Source organism: Hypanus sabinus, chromosome 10 (assembly GCF_030144855.1).
Source record: "Hypanus sabinus isolate sHypSab1 chromosome 10, sHypSab1.hap1, whole genome shotgun sequence".
Taxonomy (NCBI): Eukaryota; Metazoa; Chordata; class Chondrichthyes; order Myliobatiformes; family Dasyatidae; genus Hypanus; species Hypanus sabinus.
The window spans coordinates 76,331,143-76,352,274 of NC_082715.1; the positions used below are offsets into that span (position 1 = coordinate 76,331,143).

The 21,132-nt window shown below is 40.4% G+C and overlaps 1 protein-coding gene across 1 annotated transcript in view; it reads left to right on the plus strand.

Moving 5' to 3' along the window:
- The window catches only part of extl3 (exostosin-like glycosyltransferase 3), a 69,430-nt gene that overhangs the window by 35,634 nt on the left and 12,664 nt on the right, over positions 1-21,132 (plus strand). The window lies entirely within an intron of this gene.

Sequence of the window (21,132 nt, forward strand, 5' to 3'; positions counted from 1 at the left end):
AGTATCATTGGTGGGTCGGCTTTTTTGGAACTACGCTTCTAAACTGTGGATCACAATCCCTCAGTTGAACACTTCAAATGCTAGCTCAAAACCGACTTATTTAACCTTGCTTTTAATATCATTTTGTCTTTGTTTTGATGTCTGCACTTTATCCCATTGTAAAGTATTTTGAACTACATTGTTAGTTTGAAAAGTGCTCTATAAATAGGTTACTTTTTAAACTCTTTAATGCCAGTGACTTAATTTATTGTTGTGGCTGCCTAATTTGTACTACCTTTAGTTTTATTATGGTGTCAGTAACATTATATTGTCTTACATAAATACATACCTCACACTTTGTATCAACCGTCAATCTTTAGGCCATGCCATTCAGAGATTTGTGGCTAATGTTATTTTGTGACTGTGTGTACTAAATGGTAATTAGATGTGCTGTGTGTGACTGTACTGTGTTTTTGCACCCTGGTCCCAGAGGAACAATGTTTCATTTAGCTGTATACATGTGTATGGTTTCATGACAATAAACTTGTGTATTTCAGATTCTTTGTAAGCCAATCCTAGCCAATGCAAGTAACTGGATGGGAAAGAGAAAGGAGAGATGAAAAAATCAAGTGGGGAGGATTGATGAAACAGTAGAAAGTTAGGGATGGAAGGAAATGGAATGTGGGAAGGACAAACAGTTGGAGAAGGTAAGTGAGGGATGACAGGGAGTAATGGGTGTCCTTGACTGGGTGGACAAGCCCCGAAGAAGGCCACATCTGTCAGCACCATGGAGAGTTCATGGGGACTAATTCAAGTTGCATGAGACTGCATCCCAGTTATGGTGCTTTTCAGGAAAACCCATAAACCCAGAGGGAGAACATACAACTTCCTTACGGGCAGTAGCAGGAATTGAACTCATTAAAAGAAGTGGTGGTCATCGTTACTCTACTGTGCTGAGACTTTTAGATAGGTACATGGTTGAAAGGAAAGTGGACTACTTTTGGGCTGTGTAAGAAGAAAGGATTAGATTGATTGTGGAATTGTATCCCTGTGCTGTGCTGTACAGTTTTATGTTCTGAAAGAGATGGGTAAAAAGGATGAGGGTGATGAAGAGTTTGGAGTTGCAAAATGGTAGGAGGGCAAAGGTGGGACAGGGTAAGAAAAGTCATGTAGCGCTAGTAGTGAGCGAGAGAATAGCGGAAGGGAAGAGCTTGGTGAAAGGAATTGATGGAAAGGTGAGAGGAAGTCACCACTACAGACGATAAAAATGGCAAAGTTGCCTATGGTATTTTCTTTGTAGGTATTTCCAAATTGCAACAGGTTCCCTAGAGCCATTTCAAATAAATGTAAAGTTCCCTCTATTATTTGGCTATTGAAATGAAAATACTATGAATGTGACAAAGGGAAAGTAAATGGACATTTATAAAGATGTCTTGTTTCTTCACAACTCCAACAAATGGGGATATTAAATTCTAGTATCGAGGAATTACACTGCGTCATTTAGTTTTCCAGTACTAAACAACTCCCAAGATTGGCCATGTGTGTGAAATGTGGAGGAAGTGAAGTAATATCCTAAATCATATTCGGATCATTACTCTCAGTGGTAACTAGCATGGTGTCATTGGCATAGTAATACAGCAGGGAAACAGGCCATTCAGCCCATCTCTGCCAGGCTGTTCAAGATACCCACCTAAATTAAGTTGATTTGAACTTTTATCCTTAGATCCTTGAACTAGGCCTGTAAAGTATTAGACCAGTAATTAAACATGCATGTTGCTGTAGTTTTTAAATATGATAAGAAAATGTCTTTTAGTCAATGTGTTTTTATTTTACCATTTTGTAGCCTTTACTACCCATGTGTGATAAGTTCATGCCCATCTCAGATTAGGCATGTTTCCTCACCCACAACAGGGTATACTCCATGGAGCATGGGAGGATGAAGGGAGATTTGATAGAAGTATACAGAATTATGAGTGGTGTAGATGGGCTCTTTCCTGTGACGGTGGGCGAGACCAGAACTAGAGGCAATAGGTGAAGGGTGAAATGTTTAAGGGGAACATGAGCGGCAGTGTTTTCAATCAGTGGGTGGTGAGAGTGTGGAACAGGCTGTCAGCAGAAGTGGTGAGTGCAGGACTCTTTCAACATTTAAGAGTAATTTGGATAGGTGCAAGATGGGCCGACCAGTGGTGTGGTGACTTTGAGACGAATGGTCCTGAGTTCAAATCTGCCTGGGTCCCATTCTAGGCAACAGCAGTGTCTGCATGGAAGAAAGCCCTGGCGATCTGCTTCTGTATCTTGCCGCAAAAACCCTATGGACAACTACAGTATCCACAGGGTCACTTTGAGTCATAGGCACTCAACAAGGGATATGGAGAGCGATGTTCTGGATGCAGGTCAATGGGACTAGGCAGATTAATAGTTTGGCATGGATATGATGGGCTGAAGGGCCTGCTTCTTTTGCTGTAGTGTTCTATGATTCAATAACAGTTGTTGGGGGAATTTTTGAGTTATTGTCTGAGTAATAGCTTCCAAATCTCAGCCATGAACTTTAAGATAGTGCCCCCTTGTCCTGGTTTCCTCCATTGGTGACTATTTTATAATTGTCCTACACATGTCTCCATATGCATGGTTGATTTAATGTCACTTTTTGCAACTGAGCTCATTTAGTCCTTGGCAGTGCTGTGGTGAATTTCAGCTCGACTTGCATTCCTAGTTGTGCCTATTAGCGCATGATTCCATTATAGTGTTCAAGCCACTGGGTTCACAGACAGAGTTTATCGCTGCCAGAGATGGAATGAATGAATTGGAGAGTAGTTGATGTAGAAGAATTTTGATGCCTGTCCCCTTAAGCTGGGTGCAAGGTTGGATTGCTCCAAGCACTGAGCCAATTTGGTGAGGTGGAGAATGTCCTTGTGCTGGGTGGCCCAAGCATATTGGGGCGCCAGGATCCAGGTCCTAGAACATGGCACCACCCGGTGCTTGGACAATTTAAACGCCAGCACATGCACACTGGAAGCCCAAAGGTCGGGTACAGAGGTGAGGGTCAGGCTGAGTTTGCTCGCTTTCCTGCAAATGTTTATTCATTTCTCCATGGCACCAAGGCTGTGAACTGATCTGGCTGCTGTGCGTTTCTGCTCCTCTTGTGTGATGAACTGGGGACTGAGGCTTTGATCCTACTCTGGCAGCTCCAGGAGTAGATCTGGGACTAGGCCTGGTTCGGGATGCCGTTGGCTTGCTTATATTGCTTGCATGATGTGTGTTTTTTCTCTGTTTCTCTTATTGGGTTATTCAGGTCTCTTGCTTTGTGGCCACCGGTAAGCAGAACAAATTTCCAGGTGTATAATTTAGACATTCTTTGATAATAAATGTGCTTTGAATCTTTGAAATGGAAAGTCCTAGCTTGCTCAACCAGTACTCCTAAGACATGCTCTCTAATCCAGGTAGCATCCTGGTAAATCTCTAGCAGCCTCTCTGAAGCTTCCACTTGCATCCTTACTTCTGAACTCGAAATGGACAAACTTCATCAACATAAACCTCTTGAATGTTTTAAAGCAGTCTATCATGTTTCCTTCTGCAGAGAAGAGAGACCCATTTGGTGTGGATCCTGTGTTTTCTTCTAACTTTTCATGGTTTTGGATATTTGTTGTGCGTATACATGTTGAAGAAGCTACAGCTTTCAAAGCAGACCTATTTCTGCCTGCCTACGTAATGTGCCCTTTGGTTACTTGCTCTGCATTATAAACCCAGAGTCTTATTGAAAGTTGTGCAGATTGATCAGCAAGTGATTTTGATAATGTTTTGTTTGCAGGCTGCATTACCAGAGCAATAACACAGTAGCATGATTTTGATTTTATTTATTTAGAGATACAGCACGTTAACAGGCCCTTTCAGCCCATGAACCTGCGTCACCCAATCACACCCGTGACTGGTTAACCTACTAACCTGTACGTCTTTTGGAACATGGGAGGAAACCAGACCACCCAGAGAAGATCCATGCAGTCATGGGGAGAATGTACAAACTCCTTACAGATAGCCATGGGAATTCAACCCAGGTCGCTGGTGCTGTAAAGCTTTACACTAACTGCTATGCTACCCTGTTGCCAATATTTTTACCAGCTGAGATATTGGTGCAGCTAGTGAAAATAGCTGCTTGAAGATTAACATGGACTCAGTGGGCGAAATAGCCCGTTTCTGTCATTCTGACTCACTCTCTGTTGCAAGATGTTGCTGAGTGTGATGTGGTGAAGCATTGGAAACTTTGGGTGGGTCTATTTGTAAGCATACATTTGAGAAAGTTATCTTGTTCAGGGATAGCAGAAAAACAGCTTTCAACAAAATTATCATTTAGTTACACAGCAGAGGGGCTGTTCCTTGGAAGAGTTAAACAATTAAACCATAAGATATAGAAGCAGAATTAGGCCATTTGGCCCATCAATTCTGCTCCACCATTTCATCATGGGTGAACCAGTTTTCCTCTTAGCCCCAATCTGCTGCCTTCTCTCTATATCCCTTCAGCCTCTGCCTTAAACATACATGAAGACTTGGCCTCCATAGCTGCCTGTGGCAAAGAATTTCACAGATTCACCATTCTCTGGCTGAAATTAATTCTGTTTCATCTTATTTCCTATTATTTAAAGCTGCCCAATGCATCACCAGCACCAGTCCACCCATATATACAGAATGAAGCCAGCAATGTCAGAATGATCCCACACACCCTATTCATGGAGTGTCTGTCAACTCCCATCAGGGACAAGGCTACGTGTCATCTACACCATTGGATTCAAATGTTACTTCCCCCAACCCATCAGGCTGATCAACCCCTCCACCCATTAACCCACCCCACCATCCTCACAACAACAACATACTCATCACCTCGTGTCAGTGTATGTACATACAATCAGAATATGTATATAACAGTTACTTGTAGATTGTTTTATAGGATTGATTTTATATTTATTGCAGGCTTTTTTGTTTTACGTATTTGTGCTGCTTATGCTGATTGTATTTCTATGCTGCAGTGGATCCAAAGTAACAATCATATTATTCTCCTTTGCACTCATGTACTGAAGAATGACAATAAACAATCCTGAATCTTGAATTTTGAACCTTATTTTTCATCCAAACATTCCCATTTGATATTACGCTATTGATTCTGTTCCCAACACTTTTCTGAGACGATCCTTTCTTGTTTATAACAACTTACTAATTGTGGGGGGGAAGAGTAGAAACTTTTCTAGTTACCATCCCTCTTGCTAAGAAAGACAAACTGCAAATATTTAAAAAATACTGAGAACATGGGAACTTGGTTTTCATCTCATTTGTTGAAAACAAATGTACACACATTCATGCTAGTAATTTTCAGATTTTAATTTTCACTTTTATGTTTGACCCCTCCTCCCACTGACTTTCCATCACACATTCTAGATTCTCAGGCAGATCAGTATCAGACCATAAGACATAGGAGCAGAGTTAGGCCATTCAGCCCATTGGGTTTGCTCCACTATTGTATCATTGACAGGTTTATTAACCCCTCAACACTATTCTTCTACCTTCTCCCTGTAACCTTTGACATCCTTACTAATCAAGAATCTATCAACTTCTGCTTTAAATATACCCAAATGACTTGGCCTCCACCTTTGTCTGAACTGGTGTGTCCAAGCACTACTGGCTGCTTGCCATGGAAGACATTGCCATGTATTTAACATTTTAGTAGTATTTGAGTAGTATTATAAATATATTGTTTGATTAAGCATTCTTGTTTGTTTAAATATTTCATTATAGATTATATGTAAAAGTGATGGCATATGTCATAATGCCACCACATCATAAGTGGGCACCTCGCTGAAAGTAAAAACGAAACTAAGACGTTACTGGCTCTGTGTTTCCTTTCAATTTCTTTTATGTTTTACAACTCCAAAACATAACAGTGGCAATGAGGAGATTTTAATGAACCTGAAAAGACTACTAACTTTTGAAGTGCAATGGGATATTTGAGTCGGGGGGACGCAGCAAGAAATGGCAAGTATAAAAAACAGCTCAGCATGTTTTTCTTTGGGAAGGGACAGAGAAAGTAATTTTTTTTTTAAAAAAAAGGCAGAAAATGGATAAGTTCATGGGTTCAGAAACAGTGAGTACTGGGTAACCATAAATTTAAATAAAAGCTGGAAATGGCTGGCTATATCGAAAAGATAGATGCATTTGATTGCACAAAAGATAACTGGATTTTGTATGCTGAGAGAATTGAGCAGTATTTTAAAGCAAATGGATTAGCCAATGTGAAGCGAGTGCCAATTATGTTGTATGTTTTGGATTTAAAGGCCTGTAGCTTGCTTAAAAGTTTAAATGCTGCAACCAAGCCAGCCAAAGAGAGCTTTGCTGATATTGTGAAAGCAATATAAGAACTGAAAGCATTGCTGATTGCATAACACTTTGGTTTCATTAACAGAGTCAAAAGGAAGTTGTCCATTTCAGCATATGAGGCTGAATTGAAGTTGACTAAGCATTGTCCGTTTAGTGATGGGCTCAGGAAGCACTGAGAGATCGTTTAGTTTGTGGAATCTTACAAGAAAGCATTCAAAATGGCTCCTAACTGAAGTACAACTTATATTTAATTTCAACCCAGATAAGTGTGAGGTGGTTCATTTTGGTAGGTCAAATATGGCAGAATAAAGTATTAATGGTAAGACTGTTGGCAATGTGGAGGATCAGAGGGATTTTGGGGTCCGAGTCCATAGGACACTCAAAGCTGCTGCGCTGGTTGACTCTGTGGTTAAGAAGGCATACTGTGCATTGGCCTTCATCAATCGTGCGATTGACTTTAGGAGCCGAGAGGTAATGTTGCAGCTATATAGGACCCTGGTCAGACCCCACTTGGAGTACTGTGCTCAATTCTGGTTGCCTCACTACAGGAAGGACATGGAAACCATGGAAGGGGTGCAGAGGAGACTTACAAGGATGTTGCCTGGATTAGGGAGCATGCCTTATGAGAATGGGTTGATCGAACTCGGCCTTTTCTCCTTGGAGCAATGGAGGATGAGAGGTGTACAAGATAATGAGAGGCATTGATCGTGTGGATAGTCAGAGGCTTTTCCCAGGGTGGGAATGGCTAGCATGAGCGGGCATAGTTTTAAGGTACTTGGATGTAAGTACAGAGGAGATGTCATGGGTAAGTTTTTTACGCAGAGAGTGGTGAGTGCATGGAATGGGCTGCTGGGTCTTTTAAGAGAGTCCAAGACAGGTACGTGGAGCTCAGAAAAATAGAGGGCTGGGGGACATCACGTGATGATATAGGGTCGAGACATGGAAATCCATAAAAAGACAGTAAAATAATGTTTAAGTGAAGAAAAGTTAGTAAATACTTTTTTAAAATTACTTATAAACTACTCAAGATTGTCTTAAGATATGTCTCCTAAACAGAAGCAGAAGAAAGCTACTACTTTGAAGACAACAAAAGTTGGAAAAGAATCAAGGCTGGCGGCCATGAAAGAGCCTCAGACTCAAGTGCATTTTACCTCTGGCGATACAGAACAGGAAACTGCGGCATCATCAATCGTTTCCAAAAAAAAAGAGCAACAGGAATTGCGCGAGCGTGAAGGAAGGGGCATGCGCAAACACGAGCAACCCAAACTACAAATCCCACCTATGATCAGAACTGAAAGTGAATATGAGGTGGAATCAGATTCTCTGGATAAGTCAGACGAAGATGAAGAGACAAACAAGAGCAACAGGAAGAGGTTGGAGGTGATATTGGAGACATAAAAAAATCTTTGGTGCAAATAATGCATGAATTAAAAGCATTAAAAGTAATAAAAATATATTAAAATATGAAGATTATGTTTGATAAAATGATGAAAAGACAAGGCAAAATGGACAAGAAAATTAAAAACTTGGAAGAAACAACGGGAGACACCATTGATAGAGTGAATAAAATGGAAGATAATATTTCTGCCTGGACATCAGAAAGAAAACGGTTGTTGGAAAAAGTGGATGTACTTGAAAATTTTAGCAGACAAAATAATATTAAGATTGTTGGACTTAAAGAAGGTATAGAGGGAGAGGATCCAATAAATTTTTTTCAAAAATGGATTCCGGAAATTTTGGAAATGGAAGAAGGAACCCAGTTAATTGAAATTGAAAGGGCTCACAGAGCCTTAAGATCAAGACCGCAAGTTGAACAAAACCCACAATCAATCTTGATAAAATGCTTAAGATATCAAGATAAAGAAAAGATCCTGAAGGCAGCCGCCCAACATGCCAGAAAGAGAAACGGGCCATTGATGATAGAAGGGAAAACAGTTCTTTTCTATCCTGATATAAGTTATGACCTTTTGAAGAGAAAGAAGGAATTTAACCAGCGAAAAAAGTTTTATAGGAAAAGGGTTATAAATTTATATTGTGCCACCCGGCAACCCTGATAATTTTTTTGGTTGACGGAAAAAGAAGATTTTTTTACTGATTATCGGGATGCGGAAGAATTTGCACAAGAACTCCCAAGTATTCGCTAACCACAGCCAAAGATTTAAAAATGAAACGGATTAAAGATGAAGACAGGGACAGTGAATGGAGTTGATGGATGTTTAAGGACAGAAGAATATTTAAATATTTTCTTAATTATATGATACAGGAGGAGAAAGGTAAAAAATTGAGAAATATTAATTGAGAGTAGTGATATTATTTTTTCTTCTGTTATATATACTTTTTTATGTTACGGGGGAGCTGGGGGAACTTTGGATCGATTGCTACCGGATTCATGTGTGTAATCATGACAATTGCCATGACCCATACAATAGAGGGGGGTAATGTTTTTTTTAATTCAGAACATTAGTTGGGGGTATTTTGTCATTTTTTTCTTTATAATCTATTTTTCTTTAATCTTTCTTTCTTTGCCTGGACAATCGGGAGGGAGACATAGAAACACGGAGAATTTTAAAAAGATTCCCCAAGGTACTACGAAAGTTGAAAAGTTAGGTATTACTATAAACTGGAGTAACCCTGTTAAAAATAATGACTAATTTACTGAATTTTTAAAGTTTTAATGTTAATGGGCTTAATGGACCGGTGAAAAGAAAAAGAATTTTAACATACACTAAGAAGTGAATGTTAAATGAAAATGCCATACCCAAGTTTTGCAAATCCTGCCTGGTTCTTTATGCCATTGTGATAAAGTAGCCAGAGAGCGAGATCACATGGAGGCTGAGTGGAGCCCAAGGGCAAAGCCAGTGGTCCCAGTAGTCAAGAAGAATAGGTCTATCAGGATCTGTGGTGATTTTAGGGTTATCATCAACCTGGTATTGAAGTTGATCAATATCCTCTGTCAAGGATAAAGGATATCTTTGCAAACCTTTCTGGAGGAAGACAATTCAACACAATGACTTAGCTGAGGTCTCCCTACAGGTGGAGATGAAAGAATAGTCCAAAGTGTTTCTCACCATAAAAACTGACAAAGGACTTTATCACTATATAAGGAGAATCCAAGGGCTTCCACAGATATATTAAGAGCAAAAAGATTGCAAGGGACAAAATTGGTCCAATGCAAGATCAGAATAGTTATCAGTGCACGGTGCCAAAAGAGATGGGGATACCTTAAATAGATTTTTTGTGTTGCTATTTACTCGGGAGACAGACAGAGTCTGTCGAAGTGTGGCTATGGACCCAATACAGACTACAAAGGAGAGGGTATTTGCTGTCTTGAGGCAAATCAGGGTGGACAAATCCCCAGGGCCTGACAAGATGTTCCCTTGGACCCTTTGGGAGGCAAGTGCAGAAATTGCAGGGGCCCCAGCAGAGAGATTTAAATCATCCTTAGTAACAAGTGAGATACTGGAGGATTGGAGGATAGCTGATGTTGTTCCACAGTTCAAAAAAGACTCTAAGAATAAACCAGGAAATTATAGGCCGAAGAGCATGACATCAGTAGTGCAAAAGTTTTTGGAAAGTATTCAAGAGACTGGATATATGAGTATTTGGATAGACAAGGACTGATTAGAGATACTCAGTATGGCTTAGTACTTGGTAGGTCATGTCTAACAAATGTTAGGGTTTTTGCTTAAGTTACCAGGAAAGCTGATGAAGGCACATCAGTGGATGTTGTCTATGTGGACTTTAGCAAGGCATTTGTCAAGGTCCTGCATGGGAGGTTGGTCAAGAAGGTTCAGTTGCTTGGCATTCAAGATGAGGTAGTAAATGGATTTTTAGGAGAAGCCAGAGAGTGGCAGTAGATGGTTGCCTCCCTGACTGAGGGCCTGTGATTAGTGGAGTGCTGCAGGGATCAGTGCTGGGTCCTTTGTTGTTTGTCATCTAGATTAACTGCACCGATACAATGGCTTTTCCACTTTAAAAACTCTCCCACACAGGTTTCCTGGCATTGTCGGACAACCACCATATACAAGTTGAAAATGCATTCTATATTGATGTGGAGCTTATAGCTAAGTAGGGAAGAGTGCTGTGTATTTAATATTTCAGCAATATTCGAGTAATATTGTAAATTTATTGTTTGATTAAGCATTCTTGTTTGTTTAAATAAAATATGCAGAAGTACAAGAATGGCATATATCATTGCGCCAGCATGTTACGTGTGCACTTTGCTTAAAGTAAAAACACACACAAAATGCTGGTAGAACGCAGCAGGCCAGGCAGCATCTATAGGAACAAGTACAGTCGACATTTCAGGCCCAGACCCTTCAGATGTTTGAATTTCCAGCATCTGCAGATTTCTTCATGTAGACACTCACTCCTGCTCTTCATTTCCTTTCAATTAGTTTTATTATTTGGAGTTACAAAATATAACAGACATGTTCTAGCTTCATACTTGTAGATTATTTAAAATTATGGAAAGACTGAATAGGTTGAAAGTGGAGGAGACTTCTATTAGCAGGTGAAGCCAGAGCTAGAGGCAGTAAATCTGACAGTGATAAATACAGCAGGAAATTTGTTTACTTGAATGATTAGAATATGATATACAGTGTCACAAAGAATTAGTTGAGGGTGTGGTGACCCACTTTCTGCACAGGCGAACCGGCTCACAAATAACCAGCGCGTGGGGGGAGACTTTGGTAATGCACCTCTGACGTCATTTCCACCCGGAGAGGGCAGGCGCTAGGGACTAAATGCCAGCGCCGTGAAGTTTGAAGAAACTAGTTTCGAAACGACTTACCGACTGCGTGTCGTTTTTTCAGCGCTGTGTGTAGCACATCGCTAAATGTGTATACTAAAGGGGAAGCTGGATAAATATGGAGAAGTAATACAAAGTTGTACTGAGTTAAATAAATTAGTTCCTAAATTTGATTGCGTAACCTTTGGATTTACAATTTGTGCTCCGCAAATGTACATATCTTGTAGACATGAGATATTACAGATGCCAGAAATCCATAGTAACAATCACAAAATACCAGAGCAATCAGCCAGTCAGGCGATACTATGGAGACAAATAGAGTCAACGTTTCAGTCTGAGACCCTTCAGCAAGGTATATATTTTGTACCTTATAAATGCCCATTGTTGTCTATGTCTGTTGTCTCTGCTTCCCTCAACTGTGAGCCTGACCATTTTTTTCTAATTAATTATCTCCTCTGATTTTCTCTTGGGCACTCCTTCTCCCCAGCAGTTCTCTCTCCAATTCAATGCACTCTTCTGCTATAACCATGGATCCATAGTTTCACAGATCTATCATTGTACATTTTCCCTTGTGCCTTGCAGACTTTTCTTGTGTTTCCTCAGGCAAACAAACAGCATTTTGGGAATGTACACGTTAGCCAAAGAGGGATGGAAGAATCTTGAGTAGACTATTAGTGCTAACATGAACCATCTGCCCTTGATGGTCAAAAATGGCCTGTTTTAATTTTGCTCAATCTCTACGTATAGATGTACATACAGTAATGATAACGTGGAATAGACCAGAGACCAAATGGCATTTCATGAGCTGATGTGCTTTTTATAAGACTGATAAAACTACTATAAATATCCAAAGACATTTAAGCTTAAGTGTAGCAACATATTAAATTAAGTTCATGGTTTATATGGATATTTGTCAAACACGGACAGCACAGTAGCATAGCAGTTTAGTGTAATGCTCTTTAATATAGTGCCAACGATCAAGGTTCAATTCCTGTTACTGTTTGGAATGGTTCAGTCCATGACCCCTTGGATTTCTTCTGCATGTTCTGTTTTCCTCCCAATTTCCAAAGACGTTAGGGTTAGTAAGTTGCGGTCATGCTATGTTGGCACCAGGAGCATGATGATGCTTGTGTACTGCTCCCAGAATATTTGACGCAAATGATGTATTTCACTGTGAGTTTCTGTATTTTGATGTACATGTGACAAATAAAGCTAATTTCTTTTACCTTTTGATACAAGTGGGACTAGCTTAGATGGGCACATTTGGTCAGCATGACGAATTGGGCTGAAAGGCCTGTTTCTGTGCTGTATGACGCTCATCGATAGTACACCGATACATCACCAAAAACAGCAGCAAATGGCTCTCTAGTGAGACAGGAAAAAGCACTATAAACATGGTCCCTTGAGAACTGACCACATTGAGACCAGACCATAGTGCAGACTATGTATCAAACATGTGACATTCTCATTTGGTACTGTTTATTTGCATAGAATATACTTCCAAACAGGTGTTGCCTCTTTCCGGTTGCCAAGGTGTGTGATCAAATGATTCATGTGGAATGAATTAAGTATCCAGCAGAGTCAGGTTGCACTCTACTGAGTCACAAGTTATTGTGTTCTAGACTACTGTTCCTAGTGCATCATTGTGATGGTACTTCATGGGTTAGAGGTTTTTCTTGTCTGGTCTCCCTTGTCATCTTCATATCACCATAGAATGATATTGGGGGAAAGAGTTTGCAATGGATTGCTGGACAATATCTATCTCTCTGCCAACAATTTTGAATCAGTTTTGTTTTTAATATTGTTTTGCGAGCTTGCTGAATGCAAGTTGGCTGCCGTGTTTCCTGCAGTACTTTAGTGACCACAGTTCAAAAATTATTTGAAGACAAAACATTATAGCACAGTACAGGTCCTTTAGCTCATGTTGTTGTGCTGACCTGTTAACCTATTCCAAGTTCAATCTAACCCTTCTTTCCTACATAGCTCTCCATTTTTACTTCATCCATATGTCTAACAGTCTCTTAAATGTCCCTAATGTTTCTGCTTCTACCACCATGACTGCAGCACATTTACCACTCTCTGGATAAAAGAACTCTACCTCTGACATCACCCCCGTACATTCCTTCAGTAATTTAAAATTATGTTCCCCTGTATTAACCATTTCAACATTGGAAAAAGGTGCTGATTGTCCACTCTATCTACACCTCTCATCTTTTACACTTCTATCAAGTCCCCTCTCACCCTCCTTTGCCTCAAAGAGAAAAGCCCCAGCTTGCTCAACCTTTCCTTAAATGACATGCACTGCAATCCAGAGAGCATCTTGGTAAGTCTCCTCTGCACCCTCTCTAAAGCTTCCACATTCCTCCTGTAATGAAGCAACTAAAACTGAATACAATACTCCAAGTGTGGTCTAACCAGAATTTTATAGAGCTGGAATATTACCTTGTGGCTCTTGAACTCAACATTACTTCACTGCTCTTGAACTTAATCCCCTGCCCAATAAAGGCCAACACACCATGTACCTTCTTAACTACTATATCAAGTTGCACAACAACTTTAAGAGATCTATGGATGAGGACCCCAAGTTTCCTCTGTTCCACACTGCTAAGAATCCTGTCATTAACCCTGTGCTCTGCCTTCAAGTTCAACCTTCTAAAGTGAATCACTTCATATTTTTCTAGATTAAATGCCATCTGTCACTTCTCATTCATCTGTCACTTCTCAGCCCAGCTTTGTATCTTATCAATGTTCAATTGTAACCTACGACAACCTTCTACACTATACATAACTCTACCAACCTTCATGCCACCATCATTGTAAAGGGTTTTCGGATGTTTTAAGAAGGTGGTGGGTAGTATGCAAGTGTATGTTTTATTTTTTTCAACAGTAGACAATTATTTCTTTCCCCATGGTACTTATTTCCTCCTAGTCTTATCTACTCTGAAATGTGAATAAGCAATGAACAGATTAATGACGATTGCCTTGATGATATGTACCACTAGACCACGTTAGTGGACAATATCACTAGCTGTTCCACAACAGCAAAGGATAGGAAATTATTTCTTGAGCTTTGAAAGCTGGTGTTTTGTGTCAGGACCAGATGGAGAGAGAGGTTAAACTCTGCCATTGAATGGAATGATTACAACACAGTTGGTAAAGGAAGCCTGGATTACCTCTAACCAACCATGTGTTTAAAGTCTAGTTCTTACAGTTCTTTATCTCTTGAGCTCCCAATATTTGACAGAACGATCAGAAAAATGGGGCAAGAGAAGTAGCAATGCCTGGAATTGTCAGCTTAAGATTAGATACAAAGCTGTTCAGAGTCAGACAGCTGATCAAGGCAGAAGGTATGTGTTAGAACATGAACACAAGCATTTTGTGTGGAACTCACAGGATTTCTGAGACAGTGGAGACAGATTTTCAGCCAGCAGAAAAAAAATTCATGGAAATGCCCAGAATATGAGAGATTTGTACCAGTATCATGCACTGCTGCTTTTTACCCTTTCTTAAGTCATCCATTATCTACTTTCAGATTACTACACTATTGCTTTAACACTAGTACCCATAATTCACTCTTAAGTGGCTCGTCAGTTTATGAATATAGGATACCCAGCAAAGAGCTGGAAGCAGCATACTTTGATTTTTCTGAATAAGTTAATTTCTTTCCAATAAAAACATGTTGGGACGTGGTACGTGAGTAGTTTGAGGCACAACTTAATTGATGTACCTTGCATGGAATGTAACATAATAGAAATGGGAAGCTTGACTCAGCAAGTTCTTGCAGGTGTTTATATTGTAATTGTGCTTAGAGGCATTGAGCACTACAGCACATCTTTGGCTCATATAGTCCATGCCTACCTGACTTTCTGTCCGGTCCTGTCTACATAGCTCGTCATACCTCTCTCATCTATGTACCTATCCAAATTTAAATGTTACAACAGAACCTGCATCTACCACTTAATACTGGCAGCTCGTTCCACACTCACCACCCTTTGAGTGAAGTCGTTCCCCCTCAGACTCCCCTGAAATATTTTACCTGTCACTGTTAACCTGTGTACTCTAGTTCTAGTCTCACCCAACCTGAGTGGAAAAAGCCTGCTTGCATTCATCTTATCTCTGCCCCTCATATTTTGTATACCATTATAAAATCTCCCTTCATTATGAGCTTCAGTCCTAACCTCTTCAACCTTTCTCTGTAATTCTGGTTATCAAGTCCCATCAATGTCCTTGTAAACTTTCTCTACAGTTATTTACATCTTATTTACATCTACCCTGCAGATAGGTGACTAGAGCTGCACAAAGTTCTCCACATTTGGCCTCACCAACATCTTATGCAGTTCAGCATAGCACCTCAACTCCCATACTCAGTACCCTAACTTATGAAGGCCAGTGAGCCGAAAACTCTCTTTATGACGCTTTCTATCTGTGAAGCCACTTTCACGGAATTATGGGTCTGTATTTGTAGGTCTCTTTATCTACTGCATACCTCAGTGCTTTACCACTCATTATGTAAATCTTACTCTGGTACAACACCTCCCACTGGTCTCCATTGCCATTTTTTGGCCCATTTTCTCAGCTGGTCCAGATCACTTTACCAAGCTTTGATAGCCTTCCTCACTGTCCTTAATTATATATTTGGAAATACAGTATGGAACAGGCCCTTCCGACCCAAAAAGCCACGCAACTCAGCGACCCACCTATTTAACCCCAGTCTAATCACAGGACAATTTACATTGACCGATTAACCTAACTGGTACATCTTTGAACTGTGGGAGGAAAACAGAACTCCTGGGGGAAGCCCATAGGCTCACAGGAAGAACATACAAGCTTTCTTATAGAGGATGCTGGAACTGAACTCCAAACTCAGTACTCTGAGCAATAATCACGTTGTGCTAACCACTATGCTACCATAGTACCCTATACTTCAATTGCAGTGCTCCTTACTATTAATAATGTCTCTCCCAATTATACTTCAAGTTGACTTATAAGTGTAGACATCCAACATATTTTGAGAATATGCAGCATGAACAACCAAATATCTGAAGGCAGGACCAGCAATGATGAAGCAATTTTAAAATTTGTGTGCACAGGAAAAAGGATAAATGCAGAAATGTCAAAGGCTAATGGGATAGGGAAGGTTAGGGGTACTGTGAAAACAAAAGTGATAAACCTAAAGTGACACACACAAAACGCTGGAGGAGCTCAGCAGGTCAGGCAGCATTTATGGAAAGGAATAAAGAGTCGAATCTCGGGCTAAGACCCTTAATTGGGACTGGAAAGGAAGGGGGAAGAAGCCACGGTAGAAGGTTGATGAGTACAAGCTGGCATGAGATGGGTGCTAGGTGAGGGACAAGATGGGTGGATAGGAGTGTGGGATGAAGTGAAAATCTGGAAGGTGATTGGTGGAAAAGGTAAGGACATGAGCATCAACTCCTCTAATTTCCTGTAATTTATCCCCCCTGCCCCTTCTGTCATCTTCCATTCCCCATTCTGGTTCATCTCTTACCTCTTCTACCTATCATTTCCCTCTGGTGATCCTCCTCCTTCCCTTTCTCCCATTTTCTCTGGTCCACTCTCTGCTCCTACCAGATTCCCCCTCCTTCAGCCCTTTACCTTTTCCAGCTGTCACCTCCTAGCTTCTCTGCCTCATCCCTAGGGAAGATTAGAAGGTAGCAAAGATGAGTGTTCCAGCAGCAGATGGACTGAGATAAGACCAGAGGAGGGTGATATAAGAGCTGTCAGTAGGTAATTTTATCTGCTGTGTGGTTGAAAGCTTGGCTCAGAGTAAAATTGAACTCCCAATTACAAGCATGAAACATATCTTCCTTTGTAGATAAGCCTTCTGGGTTTTCTCCTGATTGTTATGTAATACTGACAGCAAGCTTATAGGAACAGATTTTAAGTCATTGTGACAAATCTATAAAATATAAGCATAATATAGATCAAGCAACATCTCCACATAGTAATATACTTTGATAATACTGTTGGAGAAGGTGTTTCCTGTCATGGAGGGAGTCTAGGACCAGAGGGTAGAGCCTCATAATGCAAGAACGCTCATTTAGAACAGAGATAAAGAGGAATGTCTTTAGCATGAGAATGGTAAATCTGTGGAGGCCAAATTGTTGGTTCTATATTGGTGAGACCCAACGCAGACTGGGAGACCGTTTCACTGAACACCTACGTTCAGTCTGTGTGGCCACACATTTTAATTCCACGTCCCATTCCCATTCTGATATGTCTGTCCATGGCCTCCTCTGCTGTCAAGCTGAATCCACACTCAGGTTGGAGGAACAACACCTTGTATACCAGCTGAGTAGCCTCCAACCTGATGGCATGAACATTGACTTCTCTAACTTCCGTTAATGCCCCTCCTCCCCTTCTTACCCCATCCCTGACATATTTAGTTGTTTTTTTTTCTCTCTCTGCCCATCACTCTGGCTGTTCTCCATCTCCCTCTGGTGCTCCCCCCCTCCCCCTTTCTTCTGAGGCCTCCCGTCCCATGATTCTTTCCCTTCTCCAGCTCTGTAACACTTTCACCAATCACCTTTCCAGCTCTTAGCTTCATCCCACCCCCTCCAGTCTTCTCCTATCATTTTGCATTTCCCCCTCCCCCCACTACTTTCAAATCTCTTAGTATCTTTCCTTTCAGTTAGTCCTAACGAAGGGTCTCGGCCCAAAACGTCGACAGTGCTTCTCCTTGTAGATGCTGCCTGGCCTGCTGTGTTCCACCAGCATTTTGTGTGGGTCATTATCACATTGGTGTTTGCAGGGCATAATGCGTGTAAATTGGCCACCATATTCCTTACACTGCAGTGGTGTCTACACTTGGAAAAACAAATGTCAGTTTAATGTAAATAGCTTTGGATATTCTGAAATGGTGGATGACTATATATATATGTTGCTTTCTGTAATCCTTCTATAATAAACACAAGAGATTCTGCAGATGCTGGAAATCCAAAGTAACACCCACAAAATGCTGGAGAATTTAGCAAGCTGGGTAGCATCTATGGAGGAGAATAAGCAGTTGACATTTTGGGCTGAGATCTACAACACCTAGCTTTATCGATTAAGAACATTACTAAAATCTATTGTGCCTTTAATAATCAAAACCCTACTATTGCTTTATTTAAAGATGGTTTTATTTATTTATCCTGTGTGAGTGACCCTTCTCAATAATAGATCCCTTTTATGCCCATGTGACCCAGAAGAAGTAAAACCAGTGGGTCCAGTGTTTGAAGCCAGAGTTTTAGGGGAAGATTGTAGACTTGGACTGCTTATTCTCAAAAGGAAGCATCTTGGTGATTTTATCAGTTGTATAAGATACTAAGTGGATTTAAAATATTTAAAATTGTAGTTTATTATGAGATAAATTATTTTACGATTATGCTGCAAGAGTTGGTATTGAGGCTTTCAAATAAAATGTACATTTAGAATTGAAAACAACCATAGCTTATATGAATATATCTTTAAACATGAGATAGCCTCCAATAATCAGGCACATTGGGACTTTGGCAATGCCAGTTTTCCCTGATTATTGGATGCTTTATTAATAGTCCAAGGCACTTTTTTGTAGATCGTACACAAAAACAGAATGATATTTTTTCCAGTGTAATTGGTAAACCTCTGGAAAGTGTAGGAGTCAGAACTGGGAAAATTTCGAAGGCGTGTGAGAACCAGGGATTCACTGTGTCTGGAGGAGTGAGGTGAAAAGTGTCCTGTGAACTGGATGCTTAACCATTGGGATTTCCAAAGCCACATAGAAGATGTAAAAGGATCTAGTACTCAACTGGCGTATATGATGAATAAAGTTTTCTCAGGCTTCAACTAAGTACAGATATCAATTATACCAACATTTTGATGAAAAGCTCTGCCATCTTCATCGGGGATGATGCCTGACACTTTGTAAGCAAGATGGGAGAGCAGAAACCTGATTGGATGAAGACAAACCAATCAGGAGGGATGGACTACAGGGGTATAAATACCACTGGTCTAGATATACCCAGGCGTCATCCCTGAAGAAGGTGGCAGAGTTTGTCATAAAAACTTCGGTTATATTAATTATAATCGATACCTGTATCCAGCTGAAAGCCGGAGAACAGTTTATTGTACATAGAGGATAATCAGAATTTAATTGTAAAAACTCAAATTCAGAGGTTAGCAAACAAAATTGAATGTTAAGTCATGCACTGTGGTACATGATCAAAATCTTGCTTAAAAAGTTAGATTTGGGTAATATCTGAGCTAGCAGGTTATTCCAGCAGAAGGTAAGGCTGCCGTTAGTGGAACAATGGATGCTGAGAGTGTGTTGAAAGTCAGAGATGGTGAACCTCATAGGGACTGATAATTTTAACCTTGCATCTTCATGGCAAAAGTAATGTTAAAATTTGATTTACACACAGAATGCTGGAGGAGCTCATCAGGTTAGGCAGTATCTGTGGAAAGGAATAAAGACTCAACATTTCTGGCTGAGACCTTTCATCGCGACCCATCAACATGATTCCTGATGAAGAGTCTCGACCTGAAACGTTGAGTGTTTATTCCTCTCCATAGATGCTGCCTGAGCTATTGAGTCCCTCCAGCAACTTACATGTATTACTCTGTATATCCAGCATTTGCAGAATCTCTTGTGTTTAAAATTTGATGCTTTGTGAGATGAGCCACCAGATTTTGCTTCTTCACACTGTGTGCCAACACAACATTTCTGGTTGATTTCTATAGGTGTAATCTTCAGAATCATTTATATACAGTTTGGATGTCAAGTTCCTGGGTGTTAAGATTACTGAGGACCTAATCTGGTCCCAGCATATTAATGTAGTTATAAAGAAGGCAGTGACTATACTTCATTAGGAGTTTGAAGAGATTTGGTATGTCAACAAATACACTCAAAAACTTTTATAGATATACCGTGGAGAGCATTCTGACAGGCTGCATCACTGTATGGAATTGGTGGGGGAGGGGTGGGGGCGGTAGGCTACTGCACAGGACCAGAAGAAGCTGCAAAGGGTTGTAAATTTAGTTGGCTCTACCTTGGGTACGAGCCTACAAAGTATCCAGGATATCTTCAAGGAGCAGTGTCTCAGAAAGGCAGTGTCCATTATTAAGGACCCAGGGCATGCCATTTACTCACTGTTAACATCAGGTAGGAGGTTCAGAAGCCAGAGGGCACACACTCAGTGATTCAGGAACAGCTTCGTCTTCTCTGCCATCCGATTCCTAAATGGACATTGAACCCTTGAATACTACCTCACTTTTTAATATATATTTTATCTGTTTCTTGCACGATTTTTTATCTATTCAATATACGTATATGGGAATCAATTTACTTACTATTTTCTTTCTTCTATATTATGTATTGCATTGAACTGCTGCTGCCAAGTTTACAAATTTCACGACGCATGCCGGTGATAATGAACCTGATTCTAATTCTGCAATAATATGATTTTTGGAGCATTCTGTATGGATGAGTTATTTTGAACGGAATTGACTACCTTGACTGTAAGTAGTTTTGAAGAGAAACATCAGACTGCTGCTGCTGGAATCTGGAGCAACAAACTATCTGCTGGAAGAACTCATTGGGTCAAGTAGCATCTGTGGGAGGAATTGTACACGTTTTGATGCAGAGTTTCGACCTGAAATGTCAACAGTTCCTCCCCCCCACAGGTGCTGCTTGACCCGATAGGTTCTTCCAGTAGATTGTGTGATATCAAAGAGTTCCATTTGGACATCCAAATGATAAAGAATTAAAGATGTGCCTGAGCAGCATTCCTTCATGGAGTTCCATGGGGTTTCTTTTAATTATCCACTTTAAGCGTAACAGAAAATGCCCATCTGACTGGCTTGCCTTAATATAACGGCATGCTGAAAAGATCAAGGGAGTCCTTTCTGTTTTTTTTTAACTGGAGTGGGATTTGTGTTTAGTAAGCTGCGGGTGAAGAAGCACGATGAGGATAGAGTGTCTGTTCTCTATCTCAATGAGACAAGCTTTCTGCAGTTAGGGCATCATCCGACTGAACAGGTTATAAATACAGGGAACCATGGAAAAC